At 32.5% G+C, this 23,383-nt stretch overlaps 1 long non-coding RNA gene across 1 annotated transcript in view; it reads left to right on the forward strand.

Annotated features, from left to right (window-relative positions):
• Nucleotides 1-23,383, forward strand: part of LOC146400825 (uncharacterized) — a 36,308-nt gene that overhangs the window by 6,777 nt on the left and 6,148 nt on the right. The window lies entirely within an intron of this gene.

Raw genomic sequence — 23,383 nt, forward strand, 5'->3', positions numbered from 1 at the left:
CAGTGCTGGGACAACTGGACAGCTACATGTAAAAATATGAAATTAGAACAGTCTCTAACACCATACACAAAAATAAACTCAAAATGGATCTAAGACATAAATGTCAGGCCAGATAATGTAAAATCTCTAGAGGAAAACATAGATAGAACATTTTGACATTAATCTCAGCAACATCTTGTTTGAGCCACCTCCTAGAATAATGATGATAAAGACAAAAATAAACCAATGAGACCTAATTAAACTCAAAATCTTTTGCACAGCAAAGGAAACCATTAAAAATCTAAAAGACAGAATGGTAGAAAATCTTTACAAACAATGCAACTGACAAGGGCTTAATCTCCAAAATACACAAACAACCCATACAACTCAACAACATAAAAAAAAAAAAAAAACAAAAAAAAAACACCAGTAGAAAAATGCACAGAAGACCTAAATAGACATTTCTCTGAAGAAGATATACAGATGGCCAGCAGGAACATGAAAAAATGCTCAACATCACTAATTATTAGAAAGGTGAAAATCAAAAATACAATAAGGTTACAACCAGCTCACACCATCCAGAATGGCCATCATTAACAAGACAAAAAATAACGAATGTTGGAGAGGATGTGGAGAAAAGGAAGCCCCCCTTCACTGTTGGCAGGTGTGTAAACTGGTACAAACACTATGGAAAACAGTATGGAGGTACCTCAGAAAACTAAATATAGAACTACTATATGATCCAGCAATCCCACTCCTGGGCATATATACAGACAAAACTTTCATTCAAGATGATACATGCACCTTTATGTTCACTGCAGCATTATTCAAAGTAGCCAAGAGATGGAAACCCTCCCAAATGTCTATTGACAGATGAATGGATTAAGAAGAAGTGGCACATATATACAATATGATACTACTCAGCCATAAAAAAGACAAAATAATTCCATCTCCAGGAACACAGGTGGAACTGGAGATTCTCATACTAAATGAAGTAAGTCAGAAAGAGAAAGACAGATAACACATGATATCACTTACATGTGGAATCTAAAATAGGGCACAAATGATCCTATCTATAAAACAGAAAGCTATCATGGACATGGAGAGCAGACTTGTAGTTGCCAGGGTGGAGGAGGGAGAGAAGGAGAGTTTGGGGTTGGTAGATGCACACTACTGCATGTAGAACCGATAAGTAATGAGGTATAACACAGGGAACTGTGTAAAGTCTCTTGGGTTAGAACATGATGGAAGATAGTATGAAAAAAAAAGGAATATATGTATATGTATGGTAGGGTCATTTTGCTGTACAATAGAAACTGAAGAAACAATGTAAAACATCTCTACTTTAAATCAACTATAATTCAATCCACTATATTTTATTAAAAATTAAGAAAAAAAAAACTTATGGTTACCAGAGGGATCCCACGTTGCTGTGCCTGTGGCAGCTACAGCCCACATTTGACCCCCAGCCTGGGAACTTCCATATGCTGCAGGCACAGCCCTAAAAAGACAAAAGAAAAGAAAAAAGAAAAAAAGGAATATATGACTCCAGGAAATGGTGTAAGATATACCACAGCACTGTATGCATACAGTAAATCATTGACAAATTATAATAATCTTTTCGGCGTCAAAATTTTTAACTGACAGGAGGTTTAACCACTGGCGGAGATGTATTGGGAAGTTTTAATGGAACTTGTGGGATTTGTATGCAGAAAGCTCAAAGACAGAGAAGTTCACATTGAATTTCAAACTGTTAAATAAATCAACTGTTTGGTGTTTAAGCAAGTAGTGGGCAATTAAACTGGATATTTGCCTTATGGCTCTTCCTTGTGTGGTTTATTTATCATTTTTGAGACTTTATAACTTCCTAATACTTTGGATCTTACAGTGTTTCAAAATTCATCTATGGCAGTGGTAAACCTTTTCCCTAAAATATCCAACTCAATATGATATTCTATAAAAGAAAATCAAAGCCAACCATAGGCCAATTTATCCATTAATTTGGTATTTATGAGCTGTCATCTTGATACAAACTATAAATATACAAATAGCATGATGCCATAAATTAGAAGCTTGCACGTGTTTGAGTGAGAACACAAGGGAGCAGTATATCAATTGTGAATCAATGAAGGTTTCAGAGATGTGCTATCCCATGATTAGCATTTTGAAAGATAAGTATATATTTACCAAGCAAGAGATATTAATAAGGATACAAGCATTGGTCAGTGACTGAAAGTGGAAAGAGGATCAGAGGGTGTCCAAAGATAACCGTGTTATTTTGAGATTAGGAGAAAGACGGTGTCACTAATGAAAAGGAGTTTCAAGGTCATGAAGTTAATCTTGAAAATAATTTTCTTCTACTTATGCCTTATTTTAAATGGCAATGTAATGAAGATAGGTGAAATCCCAATTTCTATATTAAACAATCTGTATGTTGTCAAGTGATGTTATTCTGACTTTATATTGACAATATGTTTAATGTGAGCATAAATACATGTAAATATAACCACTATTTAATAGCAGAGTTAGCTTATATGCTGAAGTGTGGAAAAAATAAAAACTCTGACCTTGACAAATAACTTTAGAGCTGACCCAGATATAGACACAGAAATCAGTGAGAGGCAGATCAAAAAACAACTTTATTTCTGATAAAACTGATTATAAATGTTATCATCATCCTTTGTCATATCTAGCTTCTCTATTTTTATACCAGACATAGATTTCCCCACACTGATAGAAGCAGAGTTAAAGCACAGTTGACTAACTCTAGAGGAGTAAGCATGCCCCTTAAAGAGTGGCCATAAACTCACAAAAAGAGTCTTTGTAGAGAGGAACTTAAAAGAAAACACAGAAAAAGTTATGACATAGCTACCTAATTCCTTCCTGTAAATTCACCCCTCATGTAATTCACTCTTGTGCACCTGGAGAGGAAGGGACATGTGATAGTAGGGAAAAATCGACTACAGAATCTTTTAGAGGAAAATAAAGTATGGGACATTTGTTTTCTTTCATATTATACAAATAAAATTTATAAAGCACAGTAAAATTAAAAACAGAATGTAAGAGAATTGTTTGCTACCAGATCTTTGTACATGCTATTATTTCTATCTCAGATTTGATTCACTTACCCCCTTTTCAGTTGACAGATTTCCACAGAAGTCATTTTCTAAGAGAGGATTTCCTAGACAATTCCCACCCTGCATCCTGAACACATGCACACTTAAAATCCAGCTTGATTCTCTTCTTCTGACTTTATATGTCATAAATCAAATACTTTCAGTTGATAATTATATGTACATTTAAAGGGTTTTAAATTAATGTTTATACAATTTTAAGGGATACTTTCCAACAACACTTATTACAAAATATTGGCAATATTCCCTGTATTTGTAGAATACAGTCATGAGCCTCTCTTACACCTGATAATTTGTGTCTCCTACTCACCCCCTGCTATATCTCTCCTCCCCTCTCTCCTTACTGGTGATTTTACTAGTTTGTTACCTACATCTGTGGGTCTGATTTTTTTTGTTTGTTTGTTATACATAGTTTCTTGTATTTTTTTAGATTCTACATATAAGTGATATCACACAATATGTGTCTTTCTGTGTCTGATTTATTTCACTTAGCATAGTGCCCTCTAACTCTACTCACATTGTTGTAAATGGCAAAATTCATTCTTTTTTATCTCTGAGGGGTGTTCCATTATGTGTGTGTGTGTGTGTGTGTGTGTGTGTGTGTGTGGTATTAAAGAATATTCTAATGTCAATTTTTTTACATGTTGCTATTCAGTTTTCCTAGTACCATTTATTGAAGAGACTTTTTTCTCCACTGTATATTTTGCCTCCCTTATCAGAGATTGACTATAAGTGAGTGGCTTTATATCTGGCCTCTCTACCCTATTCCATTGATCTACATGTCTTTTATTCTGCCAGTACAGTACTGTTTTGATTACTATAGCTTTGTGATATAGTCTGAAGCCAGGGAACCAGCTCTGTACTTCTTTTTCAAGACTGTTTTGGCCATTGAGGGACTTTTTTGTTTCCATATAAATTTTAAAACGACTTGTTCTAGTTCTCTGGAAAATTCCATTGAATATTTGCTAGGGATTGGACTGAATCTATAGATTGCCTTGGGTGGTAGTATGATCATTTTAACAATATTTTTCCAATCCCAAAACACAGTATATCTTTCCATCTATGTGTACTATTTCCAATTTCTTTCATCAGTGTCTCATAGTTTTTCAAGTAAAAGTCTTTTACATCATTAGATAGGCTTATTCCTAGATAATGTATTCTTTATGATGGGATGATAAATGGGATTACTTCCTTAATTTCCTTTCTGATACTTCACTATTAGAATATATATATTTTCTTAAATTAATGTGAATCTTTACACTTAAAATGCAAGAAAAACAAAAATGAATCTCTTTTCATACCCACTGAATTACAAAAAATAATAGATCATCTGATAAAAAAGTTCTAAAGTAAAAATTTCAAAACATGTTAATAAAATACATTATAATTTGACTTCCATAAGTTAACTTATTGATAACTGCAAAATATATTTTTATATCAAAATTGGTCTCTGAAACCACTCACTAGTCACAAAGAAAGAAAAAGTAAATGATCTTTATATGCAAAACACAAATTAATGTAAGGCATAATTTTGAGTGAAAGTAATATGTAAAAAGACATGTAATATATGATTCCATTTATATGAAATTCAAAAAAGAAGCAAACCCAATCTATGGTAATATTGGTCAAAACAGATATTACCATGGAGGTAATTGCTGGAAAGATACTTGAGGAAATGTGTGATGCTGAAAATTAATTTCTCTTAGGTCACACATATATTAAAAATTCAATAAGCTATACAACTCAAATTTGGGCACATATTGCTTATAATTTATAATGCAATTAACAATTATTAGAATCAAAATTATTTTGGATAAAATATGTTTCCATATGAATTTAGAATTCTTACAGAAATATCAAATATTAATTCAATTAATATATTATATTGAATCTAAAGATAATATCCACACAGGGTTGACATATATTATATTTGGCAGAATTGATATTTAAAAATATACAATAAAGTATAATGACTTATTAATGCACTTGATACATTACTTATTTGCATATTCTTTAAATTGCTAAATAACAGTCTGAGTAAATCAACTATATACTTCAAAAAACTTTTTTAAAAAATCTGACATTTTCATTCTAGAAATCTTACACATCTTTTTGTTATTATTTATAATATTTTTATGTTTTTGATGCTATTGTAAATGGGATTTTTCCCAAAAACTTATCATCCACTTATCTGTTGGACATTAGTAAAATTATTTCTAAATTGTTCTTGTGTGTTATAAATTTATTATTTCATTATTGGATATTCAAGATATAAAATCATAGCATTTATAAACACAAATTACTTAAAAGGTTGCTTAAACCTTTTATTTTCCTTTATCTTATTTTATTGGCAATATACTTCATCCCAACATTCCACTGACACTGTGATAGTACAGATGCTTTCCTTTATTTATTTTTTTCTTTTTTTAGGCCACACATGTGGCATAAGGAAGTTCCCAGGCTAGGGGTCAACTCGGAGCTGCAGCTTCCAGCCTATGCCACAGCCACAACAATGCCAGATCTGAACCACAAGGCAGGATCATTAACCCACTGAACAAGGCCAGGGATCAAACCTGCATCCTTGTGGATGTTAGTTGGGTTCTTGACCCACTTAGCCACAACAGGAACTCCCTGTACATACTTTTCTTGTTTCCAATTACAGGGGGAAAATATGAAATACCTGACCATTACATTATATATGTTATAGAGTTTTATAGATGGGCTGCATTACATTAAGAAAATTCCTTCCATTTCATAGTTTTCTAAATGCTTTTAATCATTAAATAAATGTCTGATGCTTTTTCTGCCTCTCTTTAATAATTTTAAGATGTGTGTTAGCTGCATTTTTTTTGAATGTTAAAACAATATTTACATGTATATGTCAAATGTAGAATTGTTAAGTCTTCAACATTGAATGATCCTTTTATCATTATGAAACATCCCTCTTTATTTTTTGTAATGTTTCCTGTGTTAAAGTCTACTTTTCTCTGGTGTGAAAAAAAGTTACAGCACATTTCTTTAGCTAGTATCTCTATGGTATTCATTTTGTCCTTTTATTTGCAAAATTTTTTTCAATATTATGATTTTTATTTTTTCCCACTATAGCTGGTTTACAGTGTTCTGTCAATTTTCTACTGTACAGCATGGTGACCCAGTTACACATACATGCATACATTCTTTTTTCCTAAATTATCATGCTCCATCATAAGTCACTAGACAGAGGTCCCAGTGCTACAGAGCAGGATCTCATTGCTAATCCATTCCAAAGGCAGTAGTCCGTATCTATTAACCCCAAGCTCCCAATCCATCCCACTCCCTTCCCCCTCCACCTCCCCCTTGACAACCACAAGTCTATTCTCCAAGTCCATGATTTTCTTTTCTGTGGAAAGGTTCATTTGTGCTGTATACAGCCTGCCAAAACTGAATCAAAAAGAAATAGATCAACTGAACAGACCAATCACTAAAAATGCAATTGAATATGTCATAAAAACACTACCTACAAATAAAAGCCCAGGAACAGATGGCTTCACAGGTGAATTCTACCAAACAAACAAAGAGGAACTTATACCCATCCTCCTTAAACTTTTGCAAAAGATCGAAGAAGAAGGAACACTCCCAAAGACATTCTATGATGCCACAATCACCCTAATTCCAAAACCAGACGAAGATACCACCAAAAGAGAAAAATATAGGCCAATATCTTTGATGAATACAGATACAAAAATTCTCAACAAAATTTTATCCAACAGAATCCAACAACATATGAAAAAGATCATACATCACAACCAGGTGGGATTCATCCCAGGTTCACAAGGATGGTTCAACATATGCAAATCAATCAACGTCATACACCACATTAACAAAAGAAAAGTCAAAAAACACAGATCATCTCAACAGATGCAAAAAAAGCATTTGACAAAGTCTAATATCCATTCATGATCAAAACTCTTACCAATGTGGGTATAGAGGGAACATAACTTAACATAATAAAAACCATTTATGAAAAACCCAAAGCAAATATAATACTCAATGGAGAAAAGCTGAAAGCCTTCCCACTGAAAGCTGGAACAAGACAAAGATGCCCACTCTCACCACTGTTATTCAACATAGTATTGGAAGTCCTAGCCACAGCAATTGGACAAACAAGAGAAACAAAAGGCATCCAAATAGGAAGAGAAGAGATAAAACTGTCACTGGATGCAGATGACATGATCCTATATAGAGAAAACCCTAAGGACTCAACCCAAAAACTACTTGAACTGATTAATAAATTCAGCAAAGTAGCAGGATATAAAACTAACATTCAGAAATCAGTCGCATTTCTGTCTACTAACAATGAAATATTAGAAAAGGAATACAAAAACACAACACCTTTTAAAATTGCACCCCCAAAAATAAAATGCCTGGGAATACACCTGACCAAGGAGGTAAAGGACTTATATGCTGAGAACTATAAAATATTAATCAAGGAAATTAAAGAAGATGTAAAGAAATGGAACGATATTCCATGCTCCTGGGTTGGAAAAATTAATTTTGTAAAAATGGCCATGCTACCCAAAGCAATCCACAGATTCAACACAATCTCTATCAAATTCCCCAGGACATTATCACAGAACTAGAACAAACAATCCAAAAATTTATATGGAACAACAAAAGACCCAGAATTGCCAAAGCAATTCTGAAGAACAAAAACCAAGCAGGAGGCATAACTCTCCCAGACTTCAGGCAATATTACAAAGCTACAGTCATCAAGACAGCATGGTACTGGAACCAAAACAGAAGACAAACCAATGGAACAGAATAGAGAACCCAGAAATAAACCCAGACACCTATGGTCAATTAATCTTTGACAAAGGAGGCAAGAACATAAAATGGGAAAAAGACGGTCTTTTCAGCAAGTAATGCTGGGAAACCTGGACAGCTGCATGCAAATCAATGAAACTAGAACGACCCTCACACCATGCACCAAAACAAACTCAAAATGGCTTAAAAGACTTAAATACAAGACAAGACACCATCAAACTCCTGGAAGAGAATATAGGTAAAACACTCTCTGTCATCAACTTTACAAATGTTTTCTCAGGACAGTCTCCCTAAGCAACAGAAATAAAAGCAAATATAAACCAATGGGACCTAATCAAACTAACAAGATTTTGCACAGCAAAGGAAACCAAAAAGAAAAAAAGACAACTTACAGAATGGGATAAAATAGTTTCAAATTATGCAGCTGACAAGGGCTAAATGTTTTATCCTCATTTCAATCATATATTCTTAAATGATTATGAAATTTTTCTTTTCCCCCTCTAATCTCAAATATTGATTTCTTAATGGGATTATTTGGTGTCTTTTGGAATATAATGTAATTGCTGATGCATTCAGATTTAATAAATCATTTTGTCATGTCTGTTCTATTTGTCCCACTGTTTTCCATTTCTTTGCCTCTTCTTTGTAGTCATCTGTTAAATTAATCATGTTGCATTATTTTACACATACCTCATTAACTTCTTAATTCTAAATTATTTTGCAATTATTTTAGTGATTACACTTGATATTTTTACATGCATCCTTGTTATAATCTCATTAAAATTATTTTATCACCGACTAGTTAATGTAAGAAATTGGAATGTTATCTTATTTACTTCTCTGATATTGCTGCACTGTATTTTATTCCTATGTATATTTAAATTCCTCAAAATGTTATGAGTATTGCTCTAGACTCTGCTTTAATTTGGATCAATAATATATTTAATCTTTGTATTTCTATTCATTCTTTCCTATATAAACATGGAATAGTTCTTTTGTTTTAAATGTTACTGTAGTACAGTTGACTTACAATGTTGTGTTAGTTTCAGGTATAAATCACAGTGAATCACTTATACATATACATATATCCACTCTTTTTCAGGATATTTTTTCATCTAGGTCATTACAGAGCATTGAGTAGACTCCCCTTGTGTTATATAGTAGGTGCTTTTACCCATCTATTTTACATATAGTAGTATATATATGTTACTACCAATCTCCTAGTTTGTCTCTCCCCCAGTGTTTCCTTTTTGGTAACTATAAGTTTGGCTTTGAAATTTTTGAGACTGTTGCTGTTTTGTGAAAAAGTTTTTTGTATCATTTTCATAAATTCCACTTACAAGTGATCTCATATGATATTTGTCTTTCTCTGCTTAACTTCACTTGGGATGATCATCTCTAGGTCCACACAGTGAAAGACATGTTAACATGAATGGCATTATTTCTTCCTTATTTATGGCTGAGTAATATTTCATTGTATATACACATTATATCTTCTTTATATAATAATGTCCATGGACATTTAGGTGATTTTCATGTTTTGGCTACTGTGAATAGTTATGCAATGAACACTGGAGTGCATGTATCTTTTCAAATTATGGTTTTCTCCAGAGAGATGCCCAGGGGTGATGTTGCTGGATCATATGCTAGTTTTATATTTAGATTTTTAAGGAACCTCTATATTGTTTTCCATAGTGTTTGCACCAATTTACATTCCCACCAACAGTGAAAGATGGTTCCCTTTTCTCTGAAACTTCTCCAGCATTTATTGTTTGTAGACATTTTGATGATGGCCCTTCTGACTTGTGCAAGTTGATATCTCATTATAGTTTTGATTTGCAATTCTCTAATAATTAGTTATGTTGAACATTTTCTCATGTGCTTACTGATCATCTATCTTCTTTGAAGAAATGTCTATTTAGATCTTCTGACCATTTTTATTAAACTGTTTTGTATATGTGTGTGTCTTTTCAGGGCCACACCCATGGCATATGGAGGCTCCCAGGCTAGGGGTTAAATCAGAGCTGCAGCTGCCGCCTATGCCACAGCAACACCAGATCTGAGCCACGTCTGTGACCTACACCACAGCTCAATGGCAACAAGAGATCCTTAACCACTGAACAAGACCAGGGATTGAACCTGTGTCCTCATGGATACTAGTCAGATTCTTTTCGTCTGAACTATGACAAGAACTCCACTTGTTTTTTTGATACGAAGTTGTATGAAATTGTCAAGTATTTTGGAGTGTAATCCTTTGTCAGTCACCACATTTGTAAATATTTTTCCCATTCTTTGGCTTGTCTTTTTGTTTGCTTCCTTGTTTGCTTTTCTTGTTTGCTTATTTGTTTTGTTTGCTTGTTTGTTTTGTTTGCTTATTTCCTTTGCTGTGAAAATGCTTAATTTAGGTCTCATTTCTTATTGTTGTTATCCCTCAGGATGTCAGGGCCATATCACAGGATCTGTTTAAGGGTGGCCATGAGCTCAATACAACTTTAGGCAGCCCATTAAATTTTTTTTGGTATGAGGAGGACTGTTTTTAATATGAATGCCTGCCACTACTTTCCTCAGTGTATGCTGGCTATTATCCCCTTGACTTACTTTGTAAAGCTTCAAGAATCTGGATACAATGTCTTTTCAATTTTGGAAAAATTTCACCATTACTTAGAAAAAATATTGTCTCTATGTATTCTCCTATCTCCTTTGAAGACTCCAATTACATTTGTTAAACATTTAAACAAATCATTTATGTCTTTTATACTCCTTGCTATGAACTGAACTGGGTCCTCCCAAAATTCATATGTTGAAACCCTAACCTTCCATATGATGATATTTTGAGGTTGAGCCAATGAGAGATAATTGAATTTAGATGAGGCCATGATGGTGTGGCCCTCATGAAAGAATTAGTGTCCATAAGAAGAGAGAGACACCAGAGAGCTTGCTCCTCTCCCTCTCTTCTCCATGTGAGGGCCAGATGGCCAGGAAGCACCCATGTGCAAGTCAGGAAGAGATCCTTTCTGGGGAACCAAGTCATTCAACACATTGATCTTAGACTTCTCAGCCTCCAGAACTATGAGAAATAAAGTCCTACTGTGTAATTCACCCAGTCTAATGGTAGCCTGGCCTGACAAACTTACTTTAAAAAATTATTGCCTTTCTTCCTCAATGCTTTTGTATGATTATTTTCTTCTGGCTTATTTCCTATTTTATGAATTATTATAATTTTATATAGGTACTGTTAAACATATATTGACTTTTTAGTTTTATTTATTGATTTTTAATTTTCACAATGCTCTTTGATTATTTTTTATAGTTTAAAGTTATCTTGTGAACCCCTTTACTTTATTTAGATTCTTAAAAATAGTAATTACTATTTTAAAGCACACATCTTATTCATAATCTCCTCTGTATCTTATTCTACTGTCTTATTTTCTTGAATTTTAATCAATGTTTTACCTTTTTGAAAACTTCATTATTTTTATTGAATGCTATATATATTATTTTTTAAGAAAACTTTAGGCATAGGAGTTCCGTCTGTGGCACAATGGGATTGGCAGCATCTCTGCAGCACCAGGATGTGGGTTTGATTCCTGGCCCAGTGCAATGAGTTAAAGGATCCAGCACTGCTATAGCTGCACTATGCATGACAACTGTAGCTTGGAGCTTTTCCCTGGCCCAGGAACTTGGTATCCTGTGGGGCAGCCAAAAAAGAAAAAAGAAAAGAAAACTTTAGGTATAAATCATGACTCTGTTGCAGTTACCTTCTTCCAGATAAAAGTTAATATTGCCTTTGGAAGGTAGTTATGACTAGATCATCAACCACTTTGGACTGAGCTTTCATTTGAGTTGCTTATTGCTATTACACTGGCTTTAGAAGAATCCTAAAGAAAAGCTTGGGATGCTTAGCCAGTTCACTCCTAAATGATGGTTCTAAACTCCAGTTTCACTGCTGCCCCACATAACTCAGGATAGCTCAGCTTAACTTAGAAGATTCTCATTAATAGCTTTCATCTTAGATTCCTATGATTTTAGTTGTAGCTTTTCAGATTGGCCATTGCCTCAAAAGGCAACTAATGCCAAAAAGTGGAGCTCATCTCTCTGGGTTTTCATCTCTCTAGGGTCTTGATCAAGAGTTCAATTCTTTGGAAGCCTTGAAGAATATTTCTTTTAATATAACATAGTCCACCAGAGCTGGAAACAGAATTCTTCTTTTAATGATAAAGGAAAAAAAGTCTTTCTGAAATTGTCCTAATATAGCAGAGGTGGATATTGAAAAATATAAAAAATAAAACAAACACAACATGCTAATTTTTTCTCATTTGCATATCAAAAAATTCTAATTCATGATCATATACAATGTAGGGAAAACATAACACAGAAGAAATGAAATCACAGTGAAACATGCAATGGAATATTAATTGCCACGTGTCTGGGTTTTTACACTTGTGTCATCACCTATATCTCAAATATGTTTCTCTTTCAAATTTTGGTACTATGGATTTCTACATTTCTGAGATTATCATAAATGTCATCATTTTTTTGTTTCCTACAATACCCCCTTCTGGAAAGTTAACTCTTCTATGTATGTTCTCAAAGTACGTAACACATGCATTTTTCACATTAGATCAGAGCTATTTAATTGTAATCCCTTTTTTCTGCTAGATGATGACTCCTCTAGAATAAGAATTGTATCTTACCCATCAGAATAGCACAGACGTCTGTCATAATGAAAAATCAGATATTAAATATAACCACTGATTTTTAATGCTGCACAAACAGTCAAAAAGTCTGGAGGATTTTTTGAGAACAGTGAGCCAATGACCTTGTGTGGAAAAATAATTACACTTTATTTTACTAAAGTCTAAGTGAAATTTAGTATTTTCTTTGGCCATAAAATTTTAGGCAATAAGTAATGTTAGCATAAGAAGTATTTTTGAATTTTGTTACAAAAAAAAAATCCAAGATAGTTTCATAACAATTTACAACTTTTCTAGAGATCTTGAAATATGATGTAAGGTCCCTGTTTTGGAATAATGGTAATTATTTAATTACTAGATATTTTTATTCATTACATTCATAGAGAAGTGATGATGAAGGATCAGTCAATCAATAGAATGATGCATTGAGAGACATAAAACCATTTCAATATAATGTATATAATTATAATTTATTTTAGGTATTTAAAAACATTATTTTGAGAAAATGGTTTACAGACTTCACAAGAATGATGAAAGAGTTCATGGCACAAAATGTTTAGGTACTCATGGAAAACATATTTATTTGAAGAGACTACAAAAAAAATCATTAATGTTAGAAAGTAATTTACTTTCTTTAATCCTAAAAGTTAAATTTTGTCATGAGATTTTAAAATTCTATTTCAATATGGCTAGCTTATTTTAGAAAAATTAAAGCTAACTTTAGCATCCCAATACTTGGTACTTAGAAAATTTAGACTCTGGATTCAGTTTTTAAAAATGATATAATTATACTTTCAAAATGACACGAAGCAGATCAAGTCCCAGAAAATTCTGCATGTACATTTTTTTACTTGTGTTTGCCTAATTTCCAAGAAAGCCTTTCTCTCTTATAATACATATTATTTTTGAAAATAGTAGAAAAGTAAAAGTTACATACCAGGCAGCACTCTCTTTTTCTTGTTCTTTCTCTCTGTTAAAGAGATATAAAAATGATGGTCAAACATTTGAACATTCCTGATTTAATGGCCTGAAATCAAGAAAATATCTAACTGCACTAACAATTATAAGGAATTATATTGAATTAAACTGTGAACTGAAAAAAATGATGATGTACTAAGATAACAATTAATCTATTTTCTTAATCTATTTGTTTTCCAATTACATCATAACCATGTAAAAACTTAAATAAAATTAGCATCATCTACATGTAGAGTTAAAATGTTTTTTATTCGTTATTTATTAATAAAAGAATACAATACATTCCTAGTTCAATAAGAATTATGGAAACTCAAAGTTTTACATAAAATATGAATAAATCATGATGTCAATATAACAAGTGAATTACATGTATTTTTATTAGAACATAATCCAGTGTATTAAAATTAAAGGACACAGAATGTGTAACTGGAAAATAATCAAGACAAAAGTTACTTCAAAAAGCATTTTTCCTTTAAATTTAAAATAATATTATTTTTTAAAAAAGCAAAGGAATATAGAAAAAGAAAAGAGAGAGGGGAAGGGAGGAAAAAGAAATGAAGGTAGGGAGAGAGACAAAAACAAAACTCAGTAGCAGGATGGAAAAAAAGAGTGTAACTATTGTATTAATTATTTACAGTACATTGTAACTTTACAATGCTGAATTTCACTGTTCAAAAGTCTGGATCTATTTAAGTCTTTTACTGTAAGCCATATTTTACTGCAGAATAGAGCTTTATTCTAGAATCAATTTTCACTTATTAGTGGATTAATAAGGAGCTTATTAGCATATTCTGTTCCTTGGAGGTATTCTCAAGAAGTAAAACATACTTGATACTCGACTTAAAAAGATGACGAAAAATTTTACTATGTCAAAAAAGACAAGAAATCAGATTCATGTGTAGAAAATATTTCCCAAAGACATTAGGATTTCAATGCATACTATGATTAAATGTAAATCCTAAGGCTGAATTGTTGCATGTGAAATACTTTTTTCTATTAAAATATCTTATCTACAATTTGGATATGATTATGTGCCACATAAATTTTGAATAAGAAGCTAGAATGTCAATTTTATCAAAGTTCAATCTGATTATAATGGAGAATAGTTTTAAGCAGAGGCCTTTGGGGACCCTGCTTCCACTCATAGAGATATGGATAAATTATAAGCTTGGTTGCTGCAGAACCCATAAATTACACAGTAGGCACTTTTATAACATAAGTATTGGAATCAAAATGAGATTTCATAACTTAAGCCTTTTTTAGCATATCAAGTTTATTATACCATGTGATGAAATTCATAAAAAATTAGCAGTGTAATCAATTTTTTAATTGTTAAAAAGTTTTTTAAAAGGCTAAGATAAAGACTATTTGGGTCTTTCACATCTATTCTGGCCAGAATTGTGAATGTAAGGCCTAGAGATACAGAATCATCCAACAACTTGAGAATAAGGCCACGTGCTAATGACTGAAAGATCTATTTCCTTAATAGAAAGCTCAACTTTGCTGGTCCAGACTCTCTTATCCCTTAACTTCTTGTCATGCAATATAAATAAGTCCATTATTTTATTTTGATTATGCTTAGTGAACTATATTCTTAAAATATGCTTTAAAATTCACTGATGACTCCATCATACAATAAAGCTTTTTATGATTCTTCGTGGAAATCTTCTGAATTCCATAATCACACAAGCTGTAATTCCTGGAATAGTGAATAACTGTATTTACTATAATCATGCTATACTTAAGTCCAATTTATAAAATAGCAACAATGTTAATAATAAATACTGTCAATGAAAACCCATATAAATTTTAAACACAACATTTCTTTGCCATTTTAAGTGTCAGCGGTACCCATTAACACACTGGGAACTTTCATAAATAAAAGAATTTCCGATTCATTTATTTCTTTGAATTATACCATTACCTCATTACTATTATAAACATTTGATTTTTTTTTTTAAACAAAGAAACATACGTAATAAAAATTTAAGTACCTAGGACAAACATGCTTTTTAGGTGCCCAGTTAAGAAAAAAAATATATATATACACACATAAATATATATATATATATATATATATATATAATTTGTTTAGTATTCCCAAAATATAAAAAATACATTCAATTGAATGCACAGCATTTCATGAAATTTTCAGTTAATTTAAAAGTTGACTAGTAGTTACACATGAATACTATTCCTCAATTTTGCTCCCAGACACTTTAATCAACCTGCAGGCATGTTGGGATCAATCAATTGCAGCAGTTGTGTTCATTCATCTTTGTCCTGCCATTCATCTCATGGCAGCAAGGATCACACTGAGTAATTGAATTTGCTTGAAATCTAATATAAGGGCAAACTGTGGCACAGTGGTTATAATCAGTTTGACTAAAAAATTTTAGCATAGAGTTCTGTTTGCTGTTTTCAGCAAAAGGAGTAGGATACTCTGTTCTGCAATAGTGCCATAAATGAGAGCTCTGGGGAAAAGGTATACAGCATGCTTCAGGAAACACCATGTCTTCATAGATTCCCAGCTGAAAACTTAGAGATAGTGGAGGAAGGAAATTACCACATATAATACATTTTTAATAGAAAATAAGAGAATATGGCTTAAGGCTTAGAAAGATTTTCAGATACTTAAGACAACGTTGTAAAATTTTGCATAAGGAAAGTTATGTGATGCAATATAATCCTCTGTTTTAGAGATTTGGAGAATATGAAATTTATGTCATACCTATGTACCTATAAATCTATCTATTGACATATCCATATTTATCTAAAACTGTGTTTGCAGCAGAATTTTGTCTTTGGTTAAGTCTGAAATATAATCAAAGCTAGCCTTATATGAATGAGCATAATCATCCGGAATTATTCATTTTTATATTTGAGGAAAGTAACAAATTTTCTCCATTTCATTTCCAATCCAGGCTTAGAGAAATCCTTGGAGGATGATTTGAGTCTATATAATCCACATCTTATTTAATAAACAAATGGTTTTAAAATTTGTATAGAAACCCAAAAGACCCTGCATAGCCAAAGAAATCCTGAGAAAGAAAAATGGAGCTGGAGAAATCAGGCTCCCTGACCTCAGACTACTATAAAGCTATAGTTCTCAAAACAGTATGATACTGGCACACAAACAGAAAGCTAGATCAATGGAACAGGATATAAAGCCCAGAAATAAACCCACACACCTAAGGTCAACTAATCCATGATAAAGGAGGCAAGAAAATACAATGGAGAAAAGAAGGTCTCTTCAATGAGTGATATTGGGAATAGTGAAAAGTTACATGTAAAAGAATGAAGTTAGAACACTCTCTAACACCATAAACAAAATAGACTCAGAATAAAGACCTATTTATAAAACCAGATACTACAAAACAAGAGGAACACATAGGCAGAATACTCTCTGACATAAACTACAGCAATATCTTCTTAGATCCACCTCCTAGAGCGATGAAAATAAAAACAAAAATAAACAAATGGGACCTAAATAAACTTAATTTTTTTTTGCACACCAAAGAAACCATAAACAAATCAAAAAGAAAGCCCACTGAATGGATGAAAATATTTCCAAATGAGGCAACTGACAAGGGTTAATCTCTAAAATATACAAATAATTCATGCAGCTCAATATCTGAAAAACAATCCAACCAAAAAATGGGCAGAATATATAAATAGGCATTTCTCCAAAGAAGGCAGATAGCCAAAAAATACATGAAAAGATGCTCAACATTTCTAATTATTAGGGAAATGCAAATCAAAACTACTATGAGGCACTACCTTATACCAGTCAACATGGCCTTCATCAAAAAACCTACAAACAGTAAACGCTAGAGAGGGTGCAGAGAAAAGAGAACCCTCTTACACTCTTGATGGGAATATTAATTGGTACAACCACTATGGAAAACAATACAGAGGTTCCTCAGAAAACCAAATATAGAACTCCTATATAATCCAGAAATCCCATTCCTGGTCATCACTACAATTTGAAAAGATACATACATACCAGTGTTCACTGCAGTACTATTTATAACAGACAAGACAGGGAAGCAACCTAAATGTCCATTGACAGAGGAATAGATAAAGAAGATATAGTACATATATGCAGTGGAATATTTCTCACCTATAATAAAGGATGAAAAAATGCCATTTGTAGCAACATGGATGGACTTAGAGATACTGGTAAGTGATTGTTATGACTTCTAACTTAAGTAAAGTTAGACAGTAAAAGAAAAACATATGATTTCACTTATGTGTGGAATCTAAATAAAATATTACAAATGAACTTATTTGCAGAACAGAAACAACTTATAAACTTTGAAAACAAACTTATGTTTATTAAAGGGGATAGGTGAGGGAAAGGGATGGATTGGAGGTTTGGGACTGGCATATCCACACTGCAGTACATGAAATGACTGGCCAATGGGAACCTGCTGTATAACATAGAAAACTCTACCCAATATTCTGTGATAATCTATATGGGAAAAGAATCTTAAATGTGTATATGTATGTCTGAATCACTCTGCTGTACAAGAGAAATTATCACAACATTGTAAACAAACTATACTTCAATAAAACATTAAAAAATGGAAATTATAAAAAAGAGGAAGTATATATCAACTCAAAAGAGATTTCATGTCAGATTAATGTGTAAAGTATTTTTCTGGAATAAAACATTAAATGAGAAAATATGAAATGTCATTGTTCCCAGAAAATAACTATAATGACAACTTTCCATTCATAATGATTTGTAACATAATTTACAAAATTATTCCATTAGTTGTGAAAATGTTTCAGTATGAATTATTGATTTTTCTAACTTTGGCTAGTAATATCAAAGGGATCATACTGGTCAATTTTGGTCAAATTAGTGGATTATTTTGATTTAGAAATGACTTCATGGTTAAACTGTTATAAATTTAGTGTACTATATTTGAGTGTATATCAAATGCATTTTATTGAAAGATTAAAACAATTTACTAATAAAATATTTTTATTTCTTTGTACTATTAAAATGATTAAAATACATTTTATAGAAATATCTGAGGAAAAGACAATAATGTAATACGTAGATAGTAGTATTATGAGCCATAAAAAGGAAAGCATTGTGTGAGAGAAACACTTATGGAATTGTCCCAGTTTGTAGTTTCAAAATATAAAAACATGTAGAATGATACAGATACATTTCAAGAAGTTACAAATGCAAGAGTTTGAAACTACAGTAATCTTTGACATAAAATGTAAAAGACGCATTCAACTTTATTTTTGGTAAGAACCACATGATGCTCCATAATGAGTGGAAGGCACAAAGTTTCATGTACATACTTTTATTAGGAATTGGTAGGTTGGTGAAAGCAAAGGAGAGCAGATGGTAACTATTAATCCTAAAGCATTATTTGAGTATAAAAGTAGGAATGGCATTGAAGCCTTTTTGAAATTTATTTACCCTGAGAAAATTCAGAAAATTTGTTTTCTTTCTTATTCTTTATCTTAAAAAAAAAAAAAAAACCTATATCACTGTATTTGTGAACTGCAACTTTATACTGTTAATAAACAGCTGGATGAACTAGAAATGTCAGTCAATTTAAATTTAAATGACTGTAAGTCTTCAGAAAAGCCTTTAGGAATGAGTAAGATTAGTTCTTCAAAATGATCAATTCGTTGTCTCTTTGGATAGAAATAGGCATCATCAATGCAGTACTTCTTAGTTCCTTGTTAAATGGAATCCTTTAAGGATTAGCTGCTATTAGATTAGACATATGGCTTTTTGAGTAAGTAAAGGTGTTTGCAAAGCTAACCAAATGGGAGCAAGCCAGTATAGTGGGAGTCTTTAAAATTATATTTGAAGGAGTTAACTATTAAAATATTTTAGTCCTTCATCTTTCCTCAAGATTTATAAGCTTTTTTTCTTTCTTTACTTTTCTAGGACCATACCCGAGACATATGGAGGTTTCCAGGCTAGGGGTCTAATCAGAACTGCAGCTGCTGGCCTAAGCCACAGCAACGTGGGATCCGAGCTATATCTGTGACCTACACCACAGCTCACAGCAAAGCCAGATCCTTAACCCACTGAGCGAGGCCAGGGTTCGAACCCACAACCTCATGGTTCCTAGTCGGATTCGTTAACCACTGAGCCATGATGGGAACTCCAAGATTTAAAAGTTGATATTTGCTCTTTATAATTGATATTTGCTTTCCATTCATTAATAGCACACATATCTCATTGTAACAAAAGAAAATAATCTTGTAGTATTTTGGAAAACTTTCAGAAATATCACTATTTTAAGATTAAGAAATAGAGTGCCTGTTTTTGGTCCTTTAATGCTATTGTCATTACTTTCTCTCCTTTGTCCCATGTAGTCTACTGTCCTCATGCAACCCAAATGACATTTTACCAGGCTTGTATTTTCTGCAGCAAATTGTATTGCTCTTATGTTTTAAATAACAGAGAAACCTACAGATAAACAGGTACTAAGATACTGCTTAATAAAATACCTTCAATGTATAGAGTTTTCACAGTTAAAAATATTAGGAGTTTCCATTGTGGTGCAGCAGCAAAAAACCTGACTAATATCCATGAGGATGTAGGTTTGATCCCTGGCCTCACTCAGCTGGGTAAGGAGCCGGTGTTGCCATGAACTGTGGTGTAGGTCACAGACAACTTGGATCCTGCACTGCTGTGGCTGTGGTATAGGCTGGCAGGTGCAGCTCCAATTCGACCCCTAGCCTGGGAACTTCCATATGCCACAGGTGTGACCCTAAAAAAGCCAAAAAAAAAAATGTTTTGCAAACTAGTTATACAAGGAAACTTCCTTAACATGATAGAGACATCCTTCAAAGACTAACATTAAAAAAGCATGTGCAAATGTAAATGAGTAAAATTTTTGTCCTTAAGATTAGAAATAAACCAACAATCCTCACGCTCACCATTGTAATCTAAATCCATATTGGAAATTCTAGCCAGTGCAATTTGGCAAGGAAAAAATGTCACTCAAAATGAAAAAAAAATAAATAAATAAAAGAAAGAAAGAAAATTGTGTCTATTTGTAGATGACATAATTTCATATATAGAGAATCCCAAAGAACATATACACACAACAACACACACACTCACACAACTACAGTTAATAAATTCAAAGTTACAGACAACTTTAGAGTGCTTAAGCAACCAGTGGAAACTTTTTTATTAAAGTACATTAAATAAGAAGAATACTACAACATGAAGCCAGAGATATATACTGGCCCAAACTTATAATACCCTCATATGCACAGGTTGAAAATAACCCGAGCCCTGTAACCCTGGGGAAATCTTCCCACTTGTTTGTGTTTGAAGAACAAGCTTTCAGCAAACAAATGTCCCTCCTCATGCGACTTAGATAAAGCAGAAGACAAGGCCAGACACAGAGTTCCAAATCCCAATTCAAGCCTCGGAAATGGCTAAACTATTCATATTTACCGATTACCCAGAACAATATACCCAATTAATCTAACTTGGTGAAACTACAACTACATACCTCATCCCAAATCCTTGAACTTTGCCATAACTTCAGCCTCAATCTCTCCTGAGAACAGGCTGACCTCAGGGTAAAACATGCTCTAATGTGTCTGATCACTCATCTGCAAAACATTCATTGGATTTCCCACACCAAGTTTTTTCGGTCTTCAGTTATAAAAGAAAAATATATTTATGCTTAACCTCTGAGACATTTGCAGATCTTGTAAGACACCCATTATACTTAGGTTAAGATAAAGGGTTGTAAAATTTAAGGTGCTTCAGCCTAAGACCCTACAAAATCTGTGTTAATTGATGCAATTTTTAAAAAGAGTCTGTGATGACTAAGGAAAGAAATAACACTTTGAAACTTATTTCGAGAGAAATGGAAAGAAAAGTCTATCTTGCTGAAAGTTAAATTGTTACAACTACAAGAGATGGAGTTCTTCAGAATTTATCACTTGGTGTATGCTGCCACTTTCTCTGTAAATTTATTAATATAATTTCATGGGTGGGTAACAAAATAATCAAAATCTAATAGTAAAGTATCTAAGACTTGATACATGTTCTCCATAAATATTCAGAAACCTGACTTCAAATTTACAACAGAACTTGAGATCTATCTGTGCTACTTACAGCTTTAAGAAGTGCTTGAAAGGATATAGTTATAATGTTTCTTTTTAAAATTTTATTCATGGCATTTCAAAATTATTTTTGAAAGTCATACTAATACGAAATTAAGTCATTACTATACTTCTTCAGTTCAAAAAGGTTAGAATGATTCTTTACCAAAAGAAGTAACAGATAATCATCAGAGCTGTGATGTAAGAGCATATCAAATGGTTTCCATTTATATGTTTTAATACACAAAATCAAAGCCATATACTATATCATTTTATTATAATATTTATGTGATTATATAGAATATATGAGTATATATAAAGTATATTACAGATCTATATTGCACTTATAATTACATAAATATAATACAATTACAAACAAAGCTCTATAAATATGATTTGGGATACTATTGTTGTTTTTTTTAATATCTAGCTAAGGTAAAGATATAAGGAAACAACCAAAACGGCCTTACTAATCCTTGGGTTTTTTGTTACATCAGTGAATGTGATGGGATACTAATATTAACTTACTTTCATCATGACACTATACTTGTCAGTTGTATTTGGAAAACCACACACAAAAAAAATGAGCACCTTTATCCTTAGCCAGAAATCCAATCTGATGTCAGTATTATGCTCATTTGAAAATTAAATTGATATGAATAAAATGTACATTTGTTTCAATTCAAAATTTCATAAAAGGTCATTAAAATACACAAATACTTTTCAGTGGTTTAAGCCTAGTGGAATAAAAGAAGTCACACAAAAATCAGGGACATGGTCATAAGTTCACAATTTATGAAAATGATTGTGCTTGTTCGTGGCTTTAAAAAACAACAATAGGAGTTCCCTTCATGGCTCAGTGGTTAACAAACCCAACTAGGATCATGAGGATGCAGGTTTGGTCAATGGCCTAGCTCTGTGGGATAAGGATCTGGCATTGCCCTGAGCTGAGGTGTAGGATAGAGAAATGGCTCGGATCCCACGTTGCTGTGGCTGTGGGGTAGGCCAGCAGTTATAGCTCTAATTTGACCCCCCTAGCCTAGGAATTTCCACATGCAGCAGGTGCAGCCCTAAAGGAAAACAAAAACAAAAACAAAAACAAAAAAAAAATAAGAGTAAATGCCTTTTACAAATGGTATTACTCACTGTAGACCTAATGATACATTTTGAATGTTTCAAAGCCTATCATGTAGGATTTAGCGAAATGAACTCAATAAAAGCAATGATTTTCCTGGCAGCCAATTTCTATTTTCTATGTTGTGTACCTACAGACACAGTCAATGAAAAATCCCTCTACTGTGAGACTCATTAGGAAAAACAAAACAAAATAATCATTCAGGTCTTTAAAAAATTTGAAGCCTATTTGTCACACAACAATACCAAAAAAACAGCCTTGATTTGCTCTGAACAAATAGCACCCGTAATATTTGGCAACATAAGTGCTCTAATTACTTATTTTAAAAGAAAGACAATTGTGCTACAATTCAACATGCATTGACAGCAAATATAACCATTATTTCTGGAAGAAACCTGCCAATCTGCCAAGAAAACTAAAACTTCTGTTAAAGATTTAATTTTCCATCTTTGTTTTAAAGAATGTGAGAAATCCTAGAATTTATAAATCCTAGAATTTTTGGCATTCTGAAGGTAAATTTTGAAGCATGAAATAATTTTCAGGTA

Source organism: Sus scrofa, chromosome 8 (genome assembly GCF_054392235.1).
Source record: "Sus scrofa isolate SSC_HxYL_T2T_F1_AM1 chromosome 8, Sscrofa_HxYL_maternal_Yorkshire_Landrace_v2.0, whole genome shotgun sequence".
Lineage (NCBI taxonomy): Eukaryota > Metazoa > Chordata > Mammalia > Artiodactyla > Suidae > Sus > Sus scrofa.